The sequence below is a fragment of the Corythoichthys intestinalis genome, chromosome 16, assembly GCF_030265065.1.
Source record: "Corythoichthys intestinalis isolate RoL2023-P3 chromosome 16, ASM3026506v1, whole genome shotgun sequence".
Classification (NCBI taxonomy): domain Eukaryota; kingdom Metazoa; phylum Chordata; class Actinopteri; order Syngnathiformes; family Syngnathidae; genus Corythoichthys; species Corythoichthys intestinalis.
In genome coordinates this window covers 41,397,169-41,419,642 of record NC_080410.1, presented here as the reverse complement: position 1 = coordinate 41,419,642, position 22,474 = coordinate 41,397,169, and positions in this window count along the sequence as shown.

The window sequence follows — 22,474 nt, the reverse complement described above, 5'->3', positions numbered from 1 at the left end:
TATTTTACCTTACGGTATCTTATTTTTTACTTTACTTCATTAATATGATCTGTTCAGTCCTCAATAAATGTGAAGTTGACAGACAGCAAACAAGGCAATTGTGATTTTGAGCTTTTGACTTCCTTCCTATTTGACAATTTGTAAATCTGTAAAACACATGTATACTTATGTTCAAAACAACACACATTTTAACAATAAAACACTTGACAAAACAATTGGTGTTCAAAGGTCCATTTAGTCTGATCGGAATGTAAATTTCGTAAATTAGCCTAATTTGCCTAACAAAAATCCGCTATCTTAAATGCTACAAATGCTAACGTATTTACATTTCTCATAGCAAATCTCTCACATATAACTCCACAAACTGTAGCTCTAAACTTAATTACGAATGCATACACAAACAAATATTAGCTGAAACAACTTACAGCCTTTTGTGGGCCAAACCAGAGCGCAGCTGTCCTTTATCCATGTCAGACGAGTTTGCACTTCAGTCATACAAGGCGTCCTTACAAAACCAGACATTTCCGGGCGACCCGTGAGGTCCACCAGCGGGTCACGTACTTGCCTGCCTTTTGTCCTTTTGACACTTTACTGGAGTGTTGTTGGCTTCCAACTCGTTTGTAAGCGATTTTCATTTCTAAGGGACAACTAGTTGTGCTGTCACGTAACGCGGGGATTCTGAGATTGACAAACTCAAATCTAGCATCACGTGACCATTTGTTTGCGTGTTTTTGATATGTTTGCTTGCTTTTGTGGGATTGTAATCAATAAAACTCATTTATTCGGCATTTTCTAATCAATAAACATCGTCTATTGAGCAAAAGTGTGCCTGTTACTGATTCACCGCGAACCTGGAAACTTCGGAAAACACCTATTTAGTTGCCATTGACAGTTATAGACGTCCCTTTCCTTTAAAATGGAAGGACAGGCAGTGAATGATTACAGTCCACCCATTAGCTGTAGAGTTGTCAATCTACACTAAACTTAAAAGTTATGGTGGCAAATGAGGCAATGATAGAAACCGGTGCGATGACAGATTTGTTGTTATTGCATGTACAGTATATGCACTGTATATGCTTTGTATAGGGGCTTAGACTGTTGAATCAACTTAATCTCCAAGGCAACAGTGCTTTCACCGTCTGCTGTCGATGACAACACAGAGGACAGAAATAGTGCTCAAAAAGTTCCTTTCTCATCTTTCATCGCGCACTGATGATTGTTAAGATATTGCACATTGCTATTGAGCAGCGTGGGCGAGATGATGGATAACTGCGACATTTGCTTAGGGGCCAATAAACCTAAGACGAGAGCACTCAAACACTGGCGAAGCTGTAAATATAACAATAGTGTGTAGGTGGGACCCAAGAGTAACTGTTTAACAAGAGTAGATTTGACCCGAGAGAAACGTACCTCTAAAATACCTCCAGGAGGGCTTACGAGGACCCTTAAATGACCCCCCCCACAATAAAATAAACGTGAAAACAGCAAAACTTTTATGGGCAGAGGGTGGAGGTGTTTGTTGGGGGGGGCTGTGGCGTCAGTCGACCCTTTAATTGGATGCGAGTGACATTTGCAGAGCAGCGTGTCGTGGCGCGAGTGTCAGCGCGGAGGCTGGTGCGCATACGCGCCGCCGACTCGGGAAACGCCACGTTCCTCCTCGGTACACAGTAACACTCGAACACACACAAAAACAAGTTTCACTTAATGGGCAACTTGTGGCTCCAAATCAACATGTGTGGTTGCCTCCTTTCACCCGAATCGCAAAGACGTTCTCAGCTATGACACTGCTGTTACAGAGGCTAATGACTCAATTAAAACAAGTGATAGATTATTCATCACAGCCGTGTGACAGGTTAAAAAATGAAAAGTTAAATAAAACAGCTGCTTTTATAGAGGAAACATTTTAGCAGAAACTCCATTTCTACTCATGGGAAATAATGTGAAGGAATTAGTTCTGAGCTCAAATTGTCACTTTTATCCTAACCTTTAACTAATTGTGCAAGTTTTAAAGGTCACATATTACAGAAAATTGACTTTTTAAATCCTTGTATACAAATAGTTGGGTCTCTGTGGACCAATCAAGTGTGAAATACAAATTTGTTATCTGCCTATTATTGTGGGCGAACCTTTCTTACATCCACAATAGCGTATTTTTAGAGCGTGACGTCGCCATTGTAACGCAGAAGTGGGACATTATTGACACGCCCTCACATACAAACCATGTTATTTCTGCTTGTTTTCTCCGGTAATCTTTCAAAAAAACATGCCGATCAAACACTGCTGCTATGGAACTTATGGAAACGACTAGACATTACGACTTATGAAGGATGTTTTTTTTCATACGTTTCCCGAAACCAAAAACTGAGGGGAAAAATGAAGAATGGATCAACTTGTGCTGATGTGCAAAAGACCAGTTTACACCAGTAAGGGGAAGCCATTCACATTTCATATGCAATAAACATTTTGTTGGGGTCCATGGTCCTTTAGAGGATGAAGAGGTAAGCCATTTTCATAGTTTTACTTATTTTTTAGCTGGGCATTTTCCTGTGCTAGTCTGACAATGAATGACCTGAAATTTTTTTAAAATGGTATCTGACTGCCACTGTTACCTTTCTGTTTTAAAAAAACAACTTCAGTAAGGGGGAAATGTAAATATAGAATTAAGATATCTTATTAACTCATTTGCTCCCAAAAATGTATAAATACGTTCTATTTTTAATTGTTTCAGTGTCCCAAAGACGTATTTATGCATCTTTTACGTTTTTTTTAATTTTATTTTTTAAGACATCTCTGGGTCGTGATTCAATTTAGCTCCAAAGCACAAAGCTGAAAATCCATTTTAAAGCAATAAAACTGGCCACTGGAGGGCAGTAGCGCATTTGGTAAGACCTGCAACCCTATTCAACGGCAACGACGGCAAAGCCGCAAAGCCCGGGTGCCGGCGGAAGACGACCGAATGGATGCCAGGCGGCGGACGACCGAGCAGAACACCTGGAGGGACGCCGGGATGCCAGGCGCTGGACGACCGAACAGAACGACCGGGACCACTAGGTGCCGTTGAGCCAGTGCTGCTCCCGAGCAGAGCCCGCAGAGACAAAAAAAAAAAACATCTTTTTGAGACAGGCAAGTATGAGGGAAAGGTTTAACTGGCTGACGCGGCCACAATAGCGTCATCTTTCAGTTAGTTATGTGTAAATAAATTGTTACTTTGCTATCAAAAGCTCTATTTGTCTTGTTGTTTCTGTTATTTTGTAAAAGGAAAACATTATTCAGATGTTTGGGATGTAACTAAAGCAACAACAAAAAAAATAGCTGTGTTAAAGTCAAAGTTATGTTTGAAATGTATGCTGTCACAAAAAGCTCAATTTCTCTGTTTTGCCATCAGAAATTGGAAAATTGCTCAAACTAAGCTATTTTCTAATGCTGATTTCTAAAGAATGGAAAAAGATATGAACTTACTTTTTTCTGCTGATAGAAGAGTAATCTTTCTTTTGGTGGGTTCCATGTTTATATAGCAATAGAACAGAATTTTCTGTGGGCCTTGCAAAATCATTCAAAATCCAGTAAAATGGCCGGGAATGAAGGGGGTTGCCACGGTCAAAATGGCTGGGAGTGAATGGGTTAATGAAAAAATTAAAAGTTCGTTCGTTGCTGTCACCGAGTAGCATTTGCGATCGCTACACAAAAATAGCAATGTAAATTGCGCCCAAGAACGGTCAGAGACGTAAGACAAACAGAGAATATAATATAGAAGAAACAAAGGGCATATGGTGGTAAAAGACATTGTTGAAACAGGAGAATTTAATCGTCAGTTGCGTAAGGCTGTGCACACAAGAAAAAGGCGTCGATAAAAAATCTGGATCAGGTCGGCTGGTCTCCACATCTTTACCAGTGAATTTGACACTAGGGGCATCATTTTCAGACAGAATTGGTACGTTTAGCTCAGTAAACATCTCGTTCGTACACTATTTCCATTCATTTACAATTAGGGACAAATGGAAGGTTTACCCGTTAGCCACAATTGCTAACGTCATAAATATTAATGAGCAAAAGTGACGTGTTGCTTGCGGTACGCCATTATGCAACAGTAGGGCTAATTTACGTCATAACTACCAAGTTTCTACACTTGTGATTTGGCAGGTAGGCTAGCACATCTGTCTTTGCAAAGTGGCGGTAAGAATCACTCATCATAAATATGCAGTCTGGACACAGAAGGGTTAACATATCCCACTCTGGTGGGAATGCCAGAGTTACAACTTAAATCAATTTTAATTATAGAGGACTTTCAAAACAACAAGTGCTGCACACAAATGAAGCTTCCGCTTAGACCTCAGGAGATAAAGAACAGGCAGTCATCTAACGTGAAGCTAGGAATGACAGGTTTGAGCAGATCAGAGTTAAGGCGGGGCAAGACTAAAATAAAATTTTTTAAAATGGCAGAATGGTCAAATAATCGCTAAAGTGTGCATGCACGCCACGCCCCATTGTTAAACTGTCACCCCAAGGCTCTGTCAATTCCTCTCAGTGACAGAGATTGAGTAAACCAATGATTATGGATGATGGCGGAAGTTTGAATTTCTGAATTTGCACTACAACAGCTGGAAATACACCTGTTTTCAAAAAAAAAAAAGTTTTTGTTTAAATAAATTTAATCTAGAAGCAGAAAGAGAACGTTGCAGTATGCAGTGGAGCAGTACGTCCATGGTAGTAATCTTTACATAGAGAAGACTTATTATAATTGAGGCAAAATGCTGCCACTCGCAACCACGACTCATCTATCTAGCTATAGCGTTAGCTACTTAGAAACGTTATGTCATGTGTTCCGTCAGATTTTTCTCCTGAAGCTTTTGTGGCGATGAACGTAGGCCGTTTAAATGTTGTTTTTATTTGATACATCTCCAGTTAGCTGATCCTCGCCTCCACAAGCTGGTTGCATCCCCTCCCATCGTGACGTAACCTGATCGACACCGAATGGGCAGACGTCATGGCTGCCACTGATTGGCCAACGAAGGACGCCGCTAAGCTTCAAATATCAGCCGCTGTCAATGAACAGAGACGTCGCATTTGACAGCCTTTGTCGCGTACCTCCTCGCTAGCAGTTTTTGCTCGCTATACATTCGCCTTTCACATTCGATCTAGACTTTGTGACACATTGGATCTTTTTTGTTCAACACTGTACAGGTCCTTCTAAAAACTTAACTAGCATATTGTGATAAAGTTATTTTCTGTCATGTACTGATAAACATAAGATTTTAGATTCATTCCACACAACTGAAGTAGTTCAAGCCTTTTATTGTTTTAATATTGATGATTTTGGCAAAAAAGTCAAGAAAAAAATCAAAAATCCCAATCTCAAATAGTTAGCATATTTCATCCGAGCAATACAAAAAAGTGTTTTTTAATACACAAAAAGACAACCTTCAATTAATTATATCAGCTATCCACTCGATACTTGGTCGGAAATCCTTTTGCAGAAATAACTGCTTCAATGCGGCGTGGCATGGAGGCAATCAACCTGTGGCACTGCTGAGGTGTTATGGAGGCCCAGGATGCTTCAATAGCGGCCTTAAGCCCATCCACAGTGTTGGGTCTGGTGTCTCCCAACTTCCTCTTCGCAATATCCCACAGATTCTCTATGGGGTTCAGGTCAAGAGAGTTGGCAGGCCAATTGAACACAGTAATGCCATGGTCAGTAAACCATTTACCAATGGTTTTGGCACTTTGAGCAGGTGCCAGGTCGTGCTGAAAAATGAAATCTCCATAAAGCTTTTCAGCAGATGGAAGCATAAAGTGTTCCAAAATCTCCTGATAGTTAGCTGCATTGACCCTGCCCTTGATAAAACACTGTAGACCAACACCAGCAGCTGACATGGTACCCCAGACCATCACTGATTGTGGGTACTTGACACTGGACTTCAGGCATTTTGCCTTCTCCCCAGTCTTTCTCCAAACTCTGGCACCTTGATTTCCGAATGACATGCAAAATTGGCTTCCATCTGAAAAAAGTACTTTGGACCACTGAGCAACAGTCCAGTGCTGCTTCTCTGAAGCCCAGATCAGGCGCTTCTGCCGCTGTTTCAGGTTCAAAAGTGGCTTGACCTGGGGAATGCGGCACCTGTAGCCCATTTCCAGCAAACGCCTGTGCACCGTGGCTCAGGATGTTTCTACTCCAGACTCAGTCCACTGTTTCTGCAGGTCCCCCAAGGTCTGAAATCTGCCCTTCTCCACAATCTTTCTCAGGGTGCGGTCACCTCTTTTGTTTGTGCAGTGTTTCCTGCCACACTTTTTCCTTCCCACAGACTTCCCACTGAGGTGCCTTGATACAGCACTCTGGGAACAGCCTATTCGCACGGAAACTTTCTTTCTGTGTCTTAGCCTCTTGCTTGAGGGTGTCAATGATGGCCTTCAGGACAGCAGTCAGGTCAGCAGTCTTGCCCATGATAGCAGTTTTGAGTAACGAACCAGGCTGGGAGTTTTTAAAAGCCTCAGGAATCTTTCGCAGGGGTTTTGAGTTAATTTGTTGATTCAGATGATTAGGTTAGTAGCTTCTTTCGAGTACCTTTTCATGATATGCTCATTTTTTAAGATGGGGATTTTTGTTTTTTCTTGACTTTTTTGCCAAAATCATCAATATTAAAACAATAAAAGGCTTGAACTACTTCAGTTGTGTGTAATGAATCTAAAATATGAAAGTCTAATGTTTATCAGTACATTACAGAAAATAATGAACTTTATCACAATATGCCAAATTTTTTTTAGAAAAACCTATGTATCTATTCATCTTTGTTGCTTCATTTCTAATTGTGTATCATATTGCCTCTGTAAAGCCCTTTGTGACTTCTGTTGTGATTGAGGGCTATACAAATAAAATTGAATTGAATTGAATTGAGGAGCATGAAGCAGTAGGGGTAAGTTGCCATTTATGTTCAACCCGTTTTCTCCTGTTTTGTTTATTGTGGGAAGCCAGGGTAGTGGCCGTCTTTTAGTCATTTCCTTTCTTATGATCAGGGTTTAATTAGCGGGTGTAGTTTAATTGTAGATTTGTTTTGTCTGTCGTTTTGGCCTGGGCTTACACTGAAGGCAAGCTTATTTTGCCTTATTTTGTATTCACTGTGATTTGGCTTGTGTAAATTGTGCCAGTTTGTGAAATTGTGGCTTGTTTTATGTCGCGTCCTTCGCAGCCTTTGATTTGGAGACATAACAATGAATAAGCGGTCTTTTACATTCAATCGGATTCTCAGTATTATCCAGAGGTGCTGAATGACTTCATAAACATACTGTGCATGTGCAACATGAATACGACGTAAATAAATGCTCACTGTTAAGAGAGCAGCGTGCAGTCAAGTTGACTGCAGCCAAATGTGAGGTGTGTTCATGAGGTGAACTTTCCTTTGTGTGCGTCAGTGACCAAACGTATCTTTTTTTAAAAAAAATAAAGTTTGTGGTGTTTGCTTTGGACTTTCAATGCTGGGGTCTTGACAGTTTAGATTAGTTATTTTTCTATTTGTGTAGTGATCGGCAAGTAAACGAGTAGGCAGTCAAATATTAGCAAACTAACGTTATAATGTAGTTTAGCCTATGTTTTTACTATATTCCAGCTTTTTTTTTTTTTTTTTTACAAATTGATCATTAATTCACTTTTGAGCAAGCATAAGTGTCCTTGGATGAGTGTCTTGACATTCTGTTGTTTATGTGGTCGACACAGGAGCTTTGAAAAAGGCACAATAAAAATCTCAGGTTTTCAGTCTTTCAGTGTCCCTGGTGTCAGAATTAAAGGTACCACACGCACAGCATTAAACCATCAAGTTTTTTCTATTTTAGAGTCAGAAAAAAAGTTTTAAATCTTGATTATACACTATTCATATGCAATTGCAGTTTCTTTGCGTAGATTATATTTACTCCGTCTTCTCTACTATAATGAGGACCAACATGGTAGGACAGTATATAACCCAGAAACATCAACGCAGTGAAACGCGGGCGTTAAAGTCAATCAGCCAATGCAAACCAGTCGCAGTGCAGCCGCGTGTATGACACGTCCCAGAAGTGGCTCAACGCGACGTACGCGAAAAGAACGGCAGAGTTTATTATTTGACGTGAGACGCGGCCCCTCTTGCGTCAATACTACTAGCCAGTATCGGACAGACCGGAAGTCAATCGTGTAAAAATACGGTGCATCCGGTCGATTTTCAAACTAATATGTAATCGTAACCCATTTTTTGAGTCCATCAGATCTCTTGAGTGGTAGATCGGGGCACAGTTGACTTGTCTTTGTTGATTTTTACTGCTGTCTTCTCTGCTAAAATAATAACCAACACGGCCCCGTGTTCAATACAAAACCCTCCTACCACAACAAAACAAGTAGGAACTAATATTCACATAGGAACTAAAGTTATACAACATAAAATATACAATATAAATGAATACTACATCACATTTGTAAAATATAAACACATAATAAAATAAATAATAGCCCATTTCAATAAAATAAATTGAAATGAGCTAAAACGCCTGTAATTAAATAAGAATAATACACAGATCCTACTTAAACAATTAAATTTATTAATTTCTGTGTGGCGCTTTAACTTGAGAAAATCCACCAATAAACGTTTTGAAAACAGTTCATAAGAAAAAAAAAAAGAAAAAAAAGATTCATTGAAGCATTTCATTTGTAAAATACATGTTAAAATCTTTGTCATTGGGATTGCTTTTCTCTATAGCACAGGACTTTGTTCTTTAAGAGAAAGCTGACCAATGCGCGTGGTCTGAAAGCCAAATTGTTGTTGGATTATTATTAGGGCTGTCAAACGATTAAAATTTTTAATCGAGTTAATTACAGCTTAAAAATTAATCGTAATTAATCGCAATCAATCGCAATTCAAACCATCTATAAAATATGCCATATTTTTCTGTAAATTATTGTTGGAATGGAAAGATAAGACAAGATGATATTCATTCAACATACGGTACATAAGGACTGTATTTGTTTATTATAACAATAAATCAACAAGATGGCATTAACATTATTAACATTCTGTTAAAGTGATCCATGGATGGAAAGACTTGTAGTTCTTAAAAGATGAATATTAGTACAAGTTATAGAAATGTTATATTAAAACTCCTCTTAATGTTTTCGTTTTAATAAAATTTGTACAATTTTCAATCAAAAAAAAAAAAAAACTAGTAGCCCTATTCTGTCCTCAATGTGTGTGAGTACACAAATTGACAGATAGCGAACATAAGTTCCAAAAAGAAATCAGACGGTGTGGCAAAGTTGCATGGGCTTTACTGAAGTCATCTCTTTTTGACAGGAGCACGTTTCTTGTATTTTTGTAAAACTGAAAATAACAAGGCAATGTGTCAATAACTTGCATAAATCACAAAATAACATAAAATGTACACACACGTGTCCATTTGAGCAGTAGCACTAGCCAATTAGCTCACAAGCATCTAACAATGTAACTGCATTTCACCATATATGTGAACAAATTCAAATACACATCATCAAGAACTATCTAATGCTCATGAATATAAACAAAGGAGGAATATAACTCACAAGCGATGCATGTATTAGACACAAACAGTGTGATGGGGCTATGAGAACTGCCACAGAATACTGGATGTGGACGTTAGCTGGTCTGAATAGCACTGTGTATTAGTGTGAGTTCGCGTCGACATATAATCACGTCAGAAAAGCGCGCCGAAACCCAAATAATCAGCTGCACTGAATCGCCAGCAGAGGGCGACATTAAGCCACATAACATATGCAAGTCACACCCAAGCGCCAGCAGAGGGCGGAAAAACTCCATAAAACACAATTAACAAGTTGGCCTTACACTGTACTGACATTTAAATCTGTCTGAGCGGGCCTAGTGCGTTAATTGCGTCAAATATTTTAACGTGATTAATTTAAAAAATTAATTAACGCCCGTTAACGCGATAATTTTGACAGCCCTAATTATTATCTTTAAATACTCGCTACTTTTTGAGCAGAATTCTAGCTTTGTATAGGCTAATGTTTCTATTGTTGAAAGCACAAAAGTGTTTCATAAACAACTAGCACATTTATGTTTTGCATTTTGTTTTCTTACAGTACCAAAAATAAACCGAACCGTGACCTCAAAAACGAAGTATATACCGAACAGAGATTTTTACGTACTGTTACACCCCTATTTTCATTGCATAAAACCCACCTGGACGCCATGAACTGTATGGTAATTTTTGTTGCTGTCGTCCAAGAGTTTAAGACTATAATCGCCACGCTAAATGCTAATGCTAAAGCGAACGCTATGCTAACAGTTCATGTTACATTTATTGTGTAATGTTTACCCAGCACAGATCTTTCAAGACCAAAGCAATAAGGCATATTTTCTAGAGCCAAGATAAGAAAGTGTTTTTGTTTCAAAACAAGCGGATACTGGTGAATAACTGAGTGGGAGGGAGGTGGTGCAGCACATCACATGAGTGTCACAACCAAACAATATGACACATGGTGAACATTTGACAGGAACTAAGGCGCATTTTCATCTTATCAAACGAAAACTGGCATTCGTCTCAAGTTTTAGTCTCCCAAGACACGTTTTTAGCTCATCATCATCATCATGAAAAAAGTTGTTCAGCGACGAAATATTTTCGTTACCAAAGCACTGCTTCGAACAAAGTAACCCATCTGAAAACATCTCGCCTTTTCATTCCAGTGCTATCTTCTGAACATACATTTCCAGTTTTCATTAGGCTTGCTAAGTCATTACAGTCCCACAACATCAGAGTCCTTTGAGGTCTTTTCTAGATGAGGAAAAGCTGTTTCTATATGTTGAATATCCTTTTTTTCCTCTCTGCAGTCTACATTCTGTCTTCTCAAGTATGTTGTTCTCTCAGAGCCATATCTGTCTTCCTTTGATCCCAAATGACTAGCTGTCAATGACAGTTAAAAGCAAGTGGTTTCGATGATACGTGTGAAGGCAACCCCGGTTGCCTTATAGTAGAGCAGTGGTCTCAAACCGGTCCTCAAAGGGCCGCAGGGGGTACTGGATTTCATTCCAACCAAACGAGACAAATACCTTTTCACCAATCTGGTTTCTTTTAAGTGTAATCAGTTGATTGCAATCAGGTGCTGCTTATGTTAGTAGAAACCTCATTGGTTGAACTGTTTGTGCTGGATCTGTTGGAACAAAAACCAGGACCCACTGCGGCCCTTTGTGGAGTCGGTTTGAGACCGCTGTAGTAGAGGGTGCTATATTAATAATCAGTAGCTGAAAACAACAACGAATTAAAAAAAAATGCAATGGAAACAAAGTTGACGTCTCTATTCGAATGAAAAATCAGACCTTGACTTTAATGTTACCACTTGATATAAAATATGGCCCTCACAACTCGTCTCTCTTTCTCTCCTTATACTTTTTACCATGCCTGGAAGTACTCGTCGGGGTGACGAGGGATCACGGCGCGCCAGTATTTGGCGCTGGTACAGAAGGTATTACGCACACCCTGCTATACTGAATGCCAAAGGAAAACACACTGAGCCTTTGCGCTGGGCTTTATTAGATTCAGGCGTAGCGCAGTGTCGCTTGCAGCTGCTGCGCGGACTTGATCTAATCACACAGCCTCAGCCACGCACACGGAAGACACAGACACACTGTTGCATGATTCAAATAAAGGTAACTTCGCCCATATACACTAAGCACAAGGCAGGACATATTTTGTAACGGTAGCAGTAATTAAGGCAAATCTTCAGTTGTTTGCAATGTGAGTGTTTCCGAAATTTCCAGCTTCGCGGTGAATCAGTAACAGGCACACTTTTGCTCAATAGACGATGTTTATTGATTAGAAAATGCAGAATAAATGAAATTTATTGATAACAATCCCCTCAAAAGCAAGCAAACAGATATCAAAAACAAGCAAACAAATTGGAACGTGATGCTAGATTTGAGTTTGTCAATCTCAGAATTACCACGTTACGTTACAGCACAACTAGTTGTCCCTTAGAAATGAAAATCGCTTCCCGTGACAAATGAGTGGGAAACCAACAACACTCCAGTAAAGCGTCAAAAGGACAAAAGCCAGGCGATCCGTACGTGACCCACTGGTGGACCTCACGGGTCGCCCGGAAATGTCCGGTTTTGTAAGGACGCACCCCCCGGAGGCGGAGAGGTCAACTTCCGCCCCCGAGCGGAACGGCTCCGTCCAATCACAAACATTTAAGCTACTTTTGGTTCATCCCCCTTGAAAAAAGGGCTTTTCACATGGGACAAATGAGCTGTGCTGCAACAGATGCCAACAAATGGTAAATATTATGGATGCAAAACAAGTTATCTCTATGGGACCCAGGCGTGTAGTAAAACAATACTATGGTGCAAAACAAGTTATCTCGTGAGATTGTCAAGCGCGTCTCCTAACTATGGGAACAAGGTGCAAAACAATAGAAGTTGTTACAATCTATGTCACAGAGGCAATCATACATCACAAAAGCATAATGTAATATTTTCCCACATCACTGAGTAATAAGAACATTGTACTAAGTGAGTTTATTTCCATGCTTCATAGGTCCATTATGTGCTTGTCTGTCAATGTTCATTTGAAAATGTTGGAAAGTGTTTTTTTATTTAACACTTTAAATCCCAAGCCTATTTTGTCCGAAATTGCATGCCTTTAAATTATCCTTTATATTTCAAAGGAAAAAAAATGTTCACAATGGCCTGGTTGGGTCCCATTTTTCAGGACACCATAACCTTCATGTCCAAACTGTTGTTTTGGTCACTGACCAATTATCAATATTTTAGAGCCAAAAAGAAAAAAAATCTTTTGTCAAAATTTGTAATATTGATGTCACATTGACAACCAGACATGCTCGACGAGCAGTTTTGAACCAATGAACATTTTATATTTGACGATTCAACACAAACAGCAAGTATGGTCTTAAGGCCGAGTTATACTTCCGCATCAGACCTGCGCCGTCAAGGAGGACCCGATTTACGACCCTGCGCCGTAGCCCGAAGCGGTTCTATTGATTTTTCAAACCTTAGCGTCACGTCAACGCATATGACGTGGGGGAAATGGACTGTGATTGGTTCGCTCAGACTGTTGTTTCCGGTTCAGCGCGAAATCACCGCCATTGTAAAACATTTTTCTACATGCAAAAATGGACCAAGCCGACGGGAGTATCATCGAAGAGCAAGTCTCGTCAAGACATTATTATGATTGCAAATTGGCAAGGTCGGCGATTGGGGGAAAAAAAAAAAAAAAATGGAAGAACCACCGAGACGTGTGTGTTCGGAATCGAGTGGCCACGCGAAGCGGTGACCCAGTCGGCCAAAAACTGCCAACTTTTGATCACTTTATGTTGTATTTTTGGTTGGTGCACTTCATCATTTATGGTGTACATATGTTTGCTTTGAGTGACTTAATTACAGGTCACACTTCAAGTATTTGAAGAATAAAGCACAGGTTTGGTGTCCAAAGAGTTGTTTTGATCTTTAATTTTCAATAACAGACAGTTCACACACGATACATCAGTGCCTCGGTGCTTTTTATGATAACGTTAAAATTAAGGCTCCCAACGCAGTTTGGGAAGTTCCATAAACGCCAGAAATCTGCTATGGCTTCCCACTGGCCGGTTGTAGGACACGGCAAAAACAAATCGGGCTGGAGGACTTTGCAGACCTTGGACGCAGTGCTCGACGCCAGTTTGAAGCTAGCCGCCACAGCTAGCTCTCTCCACCCGAGTCTTGAACTCTGTGCGGCATCAAAAGTCGGCCAGGCCGCCTCGAAACAGTCTTCTGCGTCGCCTGCCCCTCAACATTTGTATGATCAACATTCATTCAATGTTAATGAGCAGAAGATTTACATTCAAGCGTTCCATCTTGCATTGTTTATTTTTCTCCGTTAAACTAGACTAGCGGAAGTCAACAAGCATGCCCCAAAACCATACAAACATAACGCCACACCCCTCTAGTGGCTTGGCGGTGAATTACAGAGCAACGCGTTCCCTCACCGCAGAACTATCGAATGCTCATTGACGCCGTAATCACTTCACCGTCACCGCAACGCGGGAGTATAACTCGGGCTTTAGGCGTTTTTGGCCTTTACACATACTATGGTCAAAACAGGTTAGATACAATCGACCAACAGTGAAAAATACTGAATATAGAAATATATATGGCAGAAAACACAGACAAGGAAAAAAGTTTCTGCTCTTGCACCCCTCTTTAAAATAAAGTGCTGTATTTTAAGCAAAAAGAACTGTTGTGTTTCATTGGACATGTCTGATATAGACATATTGTTCTAAGTCTGGCCCGGGGGCCAAATGCGGCCCTCGGTCAAATTTCATCCGGCCCCCAGCCTCTGTCATAATAATCATCAACATCTGGCCCGCATAGACTTAATATATTGGTCAGCAGTACTGCTACCAGCATATGAAGTACCTTACACACTAAATGCTGCTCCTCATTTACCCACTAAAAGGCAGCAGCACTCTAAGCAACATTACCCCGTGTGACCCTTTACTCCCAATTTTCTAAAATGGCGACAATCAACAAAAACTGTTGATTGCGACGGCCGACGCTTCAGGGATAGGTGGAAATTGGACTATTTCTTCACTAAAATACGCAACAGCTTTGTCTGCCTCATTTGCAAAGAGATGATGAATCGATTAATCGATGAACTATTTAGTTCGAATAATCGAGTAATCGGATAAGGAACATGAAAAATTAAAATACCTGAGCTGAGCCTCAAACGGTATAAAAAATAAGGATTGACAAAAGAACAATGGCTAACTTACATAGAAAATGTCTGCTAGCTTAAATGCTATAAAATACTAACTTTTTTTTTTTTTTTAACAATGCTCTTGACAAATGGTTCGGACACATATTCCCACAAAAAAAAAAAAAAAAAAACTGCTAAATATACCAATACATTTAAAAAAAAAAAAAAGCTCAAACAAAAACTTGGCTTATGTTGGTTTTAACATGGAGCAGCTGGATTCAGCCATGTGAAATGAGGCAGGCTAGAGGGCAGTGTATCACTTTAATTAAACGTATACTCGGATCAGCAAAACTTAATCCGAATCTTTTTTTCTTTAATCGAATACTGGAGTTAATCGAGTCATCGTTTCAGCACTAAAAAAAATAATAAAGCAAATGTGACACACAGAATGCTTGCTAACATTTCCTTAAATATATTGCTCTACGTAAAGGATGTCAGCCAATGTCGGCCCTCCACATTTTTACCGCACCAAATCTGGCCCCCTTTGCAAAAAATTTGGACACCCCTGGTCTATATGCTGCCATAGCAGTTTCATGTCGCATTAAACTGCGTATGACACCAAAAAGAATGTGTATTTCATATTTCACGCAGTGTTTTAAGCTCCTGAAAGAAATGGACTGCTTGGATGTGTGTGGAAGCGATCGTTTTATATATTCAATTTTTGAATCCCGCTCCATGAAAATGAGTGACTACCGATTCACTTCAAGTATAAATAGGTGTGGACCTCAACTTCCGCACTTTAAAATGAAACCAACCAAAGGCAGGTGGGTGACGTAATTACAGCGTGACCAGGCTTCAAAGATGATATGTGTTAACATGTCAACGCCGACACATCCGGTGTTAAAAAGTTAATCATTTTTGGAGTAAAACGTTTGAATTGTACAGACGAAAACATTTTGAGTAATCGTCGATTAAAACAAGACGAAATGTCATAGTTTTCGTTGCCTAAAACGAGAAAGACAAGACATTTTGAAACGACTAAAAGATAATACTAATAAGTATTTTCTTCCAAAAAGACGACGACAAAAATTAAAAGAGCTGCATAAAACAACACTGGTTAGCAGATTTGTGCCATCCTTTTGTTCTGCCAATGACTAAAAGCACTGTAGTAAGAGAACGCGCTGACAAAGCTGACAAACAGAATTTTCTCAACTGCAAAACGGACGGACGAGAGGGTTCCTGACATTTTCTCAAGGCAGAGCTGATCCCGAAAACTGGCATGTCATGACGGCTCATTGTCACTCATTGCGTGACTATTTTTAAGTGAGACGCAACAAAGACAGATCCTCTGAAACTGCCATCGAAGCTCAAAAGTTGGGAGTGGAAAAGTCACAAATTATGCATTTGACTGCTGACAGGGTTGACTACTGAAGTGAAAACATGCAAGATACAAGAGAAGTGGTCATCACTGTCAGTTTAGTTGTAAACATTCTTTTTTTTAATGACGCTACTGTATTATTTGAGCAACGTTAGCGCCAGGGTGTCAAAGCTGTGTACTCTTGCAATTCCACAAAATAGGCAGGTTTTGCATCAGTACTGATCAAATCATTTTTAAATTATTGTCTTCCAAATTGTGAAAAATAATACAATAAGACATGAATAAACTGTTACTAAACAGTGATTTTGTAAATGTGTGTGTGGGTGTTTGCATATAGTAATAAAGAAAGAAGAGGGGTAGGGCATGACATGTACACAATTGAAAAAAATATTGATTTAAATTGCCACATTAGAGGGAATAGTAATTATGATAACAATATACTAAGTTATGTTAAAGGTTATAATAGCCTTTGTTAGGGCAACACCTACACTAGGCCACACACAAGTATAAAAAATACCCTTCTAAACGTTGCCCCCCCATTCTTCTTCATTTGGATCGATTATCATCTGAAATATCGGGAAAAATGCGACGGGAACAAAAAAATAAAATAATAATACATTCAAGCGATCGTTATGAGGTAGATATGCATGACCTATTTACAGACACTATTTTTTTTCCATTGTGACGTTATTAGTTTAAAAGTTTAAAATACGCAAGTGAATACTTTTTTAAAGTCTTATTTTAAACTAAATATTAGACATCAATGATTCAAAGCTAAAAATGATAGACATTTCAAATAATATAATTACCTTCTTGTTATGGCTGGGTTGAAACAAAAGCGGCTATAAAAGGGAGTCTCCAGGGTAAAACTGACATATTAAAAATAGTCCTGGGGCATAACGCGCCGTGAAACTGCTACGGCAGTATATACCGTATTTTTCGGACTATAAGTCGCACCTGAGCATACGTTCCACCAGCCATAAAATGCCAAACAAAGAAGATAAAAACATAAGTCGCACCGGAGTATAAGTAGCATTTTGGGGGGAAATTTACTTGATAAAATCCAACACATAGAACAGATATGTCATCTTGAAAGGCAATTTTTAAAAAAAATACAATAGAGAACAACATTCTGAATAAGTGTACAGTATGATAATGTTAAATGATGCATGAACAACGAAATGCAAACGTGGCCGATATGTTAATGGAGCATAGCTATTTATTAAACCATTTAGTATTTAGTTATTTAGATAACGATAGCATAAAGAACATGCTAATAAGTTTACCAAACCATCAGTGCCTCTCCAAAACACCAAAATAACATGTGAAGTGACATAATAATGTGTTAATAATTTCACACATAAGTCGCTCCAGAGTATAAGTCTCACCCCCAGCCAAACTATGGAAAAAAAACGACTTATAGTCCGAAAAATACGGTACACATATTGTTCTATCAAACACAACAGTTCATTTGTCTTAAAATACAGCAGTTAATTTTAAAGAGGGGTGTAAGAACAGAAACTGCTTTTTCAACCTTGTGGGTGTTTTCCACCACACATACATATATTCTGTCAGATAATGCGTAATTTCTCCCAGAAAATGATTGCAATTAAAAATGCTTTGGTGGTTATATTTTTATTCATCCATTCATTTATTTTGCTTGCAATGAAAAAACAAAATAATTAAAATTAAAAAAATTCAATCATTATCATTTTACACAAAACTCCAAAAATGGGCCGGACGAAAGTATTGGCACCCTCAACCTAATACTTGGTAGCATAAGCTTTAGACAAAATAACTGCAAACAACCGCTTCGGTATCCATCAATGAGTTGTTTTTTTATTTATTTTTTTTACAATGGTCTGCTGGAAATTTAGACCATTCTTCTTTGGCCAACTGCTCCAGGCATCTGAGATTTGAAGGGTGCCTTCTCCAAACTGCCATTTTCTGATTTCTCCATAGGTGTTCTATGGGATTCAGGTCTGGACTCACTCACTTTAGAAGTCTCCAATGTTTTTCTCTCAAATCATTTTCTAGTGCTTTTTGAAGTGTGTTTTGGGTCATTGTCCTGCTGGAAGACCCAGCTTTCTTACACTCGGCCATACATTATGCTGCAAAATTTGTTGGTAGTCTTCAGACTTCATAATGCCATGCACACAGTCAAGCAGTCCAGTGCCAGAGGCAGCAAAGCAACCCCAAAACAACAGGGAACCTCCACCATGTTTGACTGTGGGGACAGTGTTCTTTTCTTTGAAGGCCTCGTTTTTTTCCCCCTGTAAACTATGTTGATGCCTTTCCCCAAAAACCTGTACTTTTGTATTATCTGACCAGATAACATTCTTCCAAAACGTTTTTGGCTTTCTAAGGTAAGTTTTGGCAAACTCCAGCCTGGCTTTTTTATGTCTCTGGGTCAGAAGTGGAGTCTTCCAGTGTATCCTACCATAGAGGCCCTTTTCATTCAGACACCGACGGATAGTACTGGTTGATACTGTTGTACTCTCGGACTGCAGGACAGCTTGCACTTGTTTGGATGTTAGTAGAGATTCTTTATCCACCATCCGCACAATCTTGAAATCTCTCGTCAATTTTTCTTTTCAGTCCATATCTGGGGAGGTTAGCCACAGTGCCATGGGCTTTACATTTCTTGACGACACTGCGCACGGTAGACAATGGAACAATTAGGTCTTTGGAGATGTAATTGTAGCCTTGAGATTGCCCATGCTTCCTCAGAATTTTGCTTCTGAAGTCCTCAGACAGTTTTTGGTCTTTCTTTTCTCCATGCTCAATGTGCTACATACAAGGACACAGGACAGAGGTTGAGTCAACTTTAATTCATTTTAACTGGCTGCAAGTGTGATTTAGTTATTGCCACCACCTGTTATGTGCCACAGGTAAGTAACAGGTGCCGTTAATTACACAAATTAGAGAAGCATCACATGATTTTTCAAAGGGTAGATATACTTTTGTCCTGCCCATTTTTGAGTTTTGTGTAAAATGACATTGATTTAATTTTGTGAGTTTTGTGTAAAATTAAGGGTGTAACGGTACATGTATCCGTATTGAACCGTTTCGGTACTTGGTGCTCGGTTCGGAACGGACGAGTACCGAACGAGTTTCTGACGTAATATAACCCTTAGTTTTCGAGACTGAGTCGATCGGGTTACAGTTTCTTTGTGTAGATTATATTTACTTCGTCTTCTCTGTCAACGGCGTGACAACGTGGCCGCCGCTAGAACGCAGTGAAACGTGGCCGTTAAAAGTCAATCAGTCAATGCACACCAGTCACAGTGTGGCTGCGTGTTAAGGCAGAGTTATACTTTCGCGTCAGAACTGCGCCGTCAAGTAAGACCTGATTTACGACACCTGCGCCGTAGCCTGAGTACGCGTCCCAGAAGCGGCCCAATGCGATGCACGCAAAAAGAAAGGCAGAGTTTATTATTTGACGCGGCCCTCCTGCGTCAATACTACTAGCTAGCAAACCGGGCAGACCGGAAGTCACTCGTTTAAAAATATAGTGGATCTGGTCGATTTTCAAACTAATATGCAATCGTAACCCACTTTTTGAGTCCATCAGATCTCTTGAGTGGTAGATCGGGGCACAGTTGAGTTGTCTTTGTTGATTTACAGTTGTCTTCTCTGCTAAAGTAATAATAACCAACACGGCCCCGTGTTCAAAACCCTCCTACCACAACAAAACAAGTAGGAACTAATATTCACATAGGAACTAAAGTTATACAACATAAAATGTACAATAGAAATGAATACTACATCACATTTGTAAAATACAAACGCATAATAAAATAAATAATAGCCCATTTATTCATTCATTCATTCATTTTCCATGCCGCTTATTCCTCACGATGGTCGCGGAGGTGCTGGAGCCTATCCCAGCTAACTTCGGGCAGTAGGCAGGGGACACCCTGAATTGGTTGCCAGCCAATCGCAGGGCACAAGGAGACACACAACCATTCACGCACACACTCACACCTATGGACAATTTAGAGTGTTCAATCAGCCTACCATGCATGTTTTTGGGATGTGGGAGGAAACCAGAGTTCCCGGAGGAAACCCACGCAGGCACGGGGAGAACATGCAAACTCCACACAGGAAGGCCGAAGCCCGGGATTGAACCCTTGATCTCAGAACTGTGAGGCAGACGTGCTAACCACTCAGCCACCATGCCGCCTAATAGCCCATTTAAATAAAATAAATTGAAATGAGCTAAAACACCTGTAATTAAATGATAAAAATAATACACAGATCCTGCTTACACAATTAAATTTATTCATTTCTGTGTGGCGCTTTAGCTTGAGAAAATCCACCAATAAAGCTTTTGAAAAACGTTCATAAGGGGGAAAAAATCATTGAGGCATTTCATTTGTAAAATACATGTTAAAATCTTTGTCATTGGGATTGCTTTTCTCTTTAGCACAGGACTTTTTTCTTCTTTCAGAAAGAAAGCTGACCAATACGTGGGGTCTGAAAGGCAAATTGTTGTTAGATTATTATTTTTAAATACCCGCTACTGTTTTAGCAGAATTCTAGCTTTGTATAGGCTACTGTTCCTATTGTTGAAAGCACAAAAGTGCGTAATAAACAACTAGCACATTTATATTTTGCATTTTGTTTTCTTACTGTACCGGAAATGAACTGAACCGTAACCTCAAAACCGAGGTACGTACCAAACCGGGATTTTTGTGTACCGTTACACCCCTATGTAAAATGATTGATCTAATCCCCCCCCCCCCCCCCCCCCCACATTCTCTTTTGTGTTTTTTCATTGCAAGCAAAATGAAGTAATTGCAATCATTTTCTGGGAGAAATTGAGCATTATCTGACTTTTATATTTTTATCACTATCGACAGGACATGAGTTAATAAGGGAGCTCCCCTGGGTAGCTCATCATCATTGAAGATGTAGAGGTTGTGTGCGCCGAAATAAAAGTGCATCCTCCTCACAAGGCCCTGTGACATGGACAACTGCTGAAGGGCTGTCCCCAACAATCACGTCTTCCAAAAGAAGACCCGGGCCAGAGAAGTGAAAAACACAAAGGGCAAGCGCCTAAAAATAATTATCAAGCCTGTAGAGATTCCCCCGACCAGTACAGTAGCCACGAGTGATCATCATCAAGGCGTCAGGAGGAACTGGAATAAATATACCAGCAGGCTGATTCCAGAATGAAATAGACATCATGTATCTCTGCAGGCACGGCTGCTACCCGGGAGCATTGTTTTCGAGCGCTAACAACCATAGGGAAGGAAAACTTGCGGGGGGAAAAAAATAACTCATCTATTTCCTGTGACACAATCGCTATACCCGCCAGTAGACACACACATCCCCTTCAATAACCTCCCGTCTGGTGTTTGCCAATGGACACTTATCATCGATGCACACAACATCTTTTCCTGCATCCCCATCGATCCCGTTATTGAAACAAGCCTCATTTGCAGTCTCCTCCTTGACATTTTTTCTCGCCTCTCCTGTCTCTTTCTTTTCCAAACTCTTGACAGGCTGTGCAGATTTTGGCAGTTTGCTGTTCTCCCCCCCACTCCTAATCCTTCGCCAGACTTGCCTCCTTCACAAATATACAAGGATTTTGGAGGAAATGCAGTCAGGCGTCACACGGCAGCAGAGTGATGCACAGTTTTGAAACTGTTTTTAAAAAAGTCACAGAGGACACGCTTAACTCGCTAATTTGGATGTTATACGACATAGGATGGATCAGTGGCAGTGAGTGATCATGTTTCAGTGCTATTGATAGGGATGGACGTCCAATCCTTTTTGACTGGTTGTATATATCGCTGTCAATGGCCGCTAGTGTTCGGCCGACATGGGGGAAAAAATAATTCTATCACAATATGGGTCATTTTATACAGTAATGCAAATAAGTATTTAGTCAACCACTAATTGTGCAAGTTCTCCCACTTGAAAATATTAGAGAGGCCTGAAATTGTCAACATGGGTAAACCTCAACCATGAGAGACAGAATGTGGAAAAACCCCCCAGAAAACCACAGTTTGATTTTTAAAGAATTTATTTGCAAATCATGGTGGAAAATAAGTATTTGGTCAATACCAAAAGTTCATCTCAATACTTTTTTATGTACCCTTTGTTGGCAATAACGGAGGCCAAACGTTTTCTGTAACTCTTCACAAGCTTGTCACACACTGTTGCTGGTATTTTGGCCCATTCCTCCATGCAGATCTCGTCTAGAGCAGTGATGTTTTGGGACTGTCGTTGGGCAACAAGGACTTTCAACTCCCTCCATAGATTTTCTATAGGGTTGAGACCTGGAGACTGGCTAGGCCACTCCAGGACCTTGAAATGCTTCTTACGAAGCCACTCCTTTGTTGCCCTGGCTGTGTGTTTGGGATCATTGTCATGCTGAAAGACCCAGCC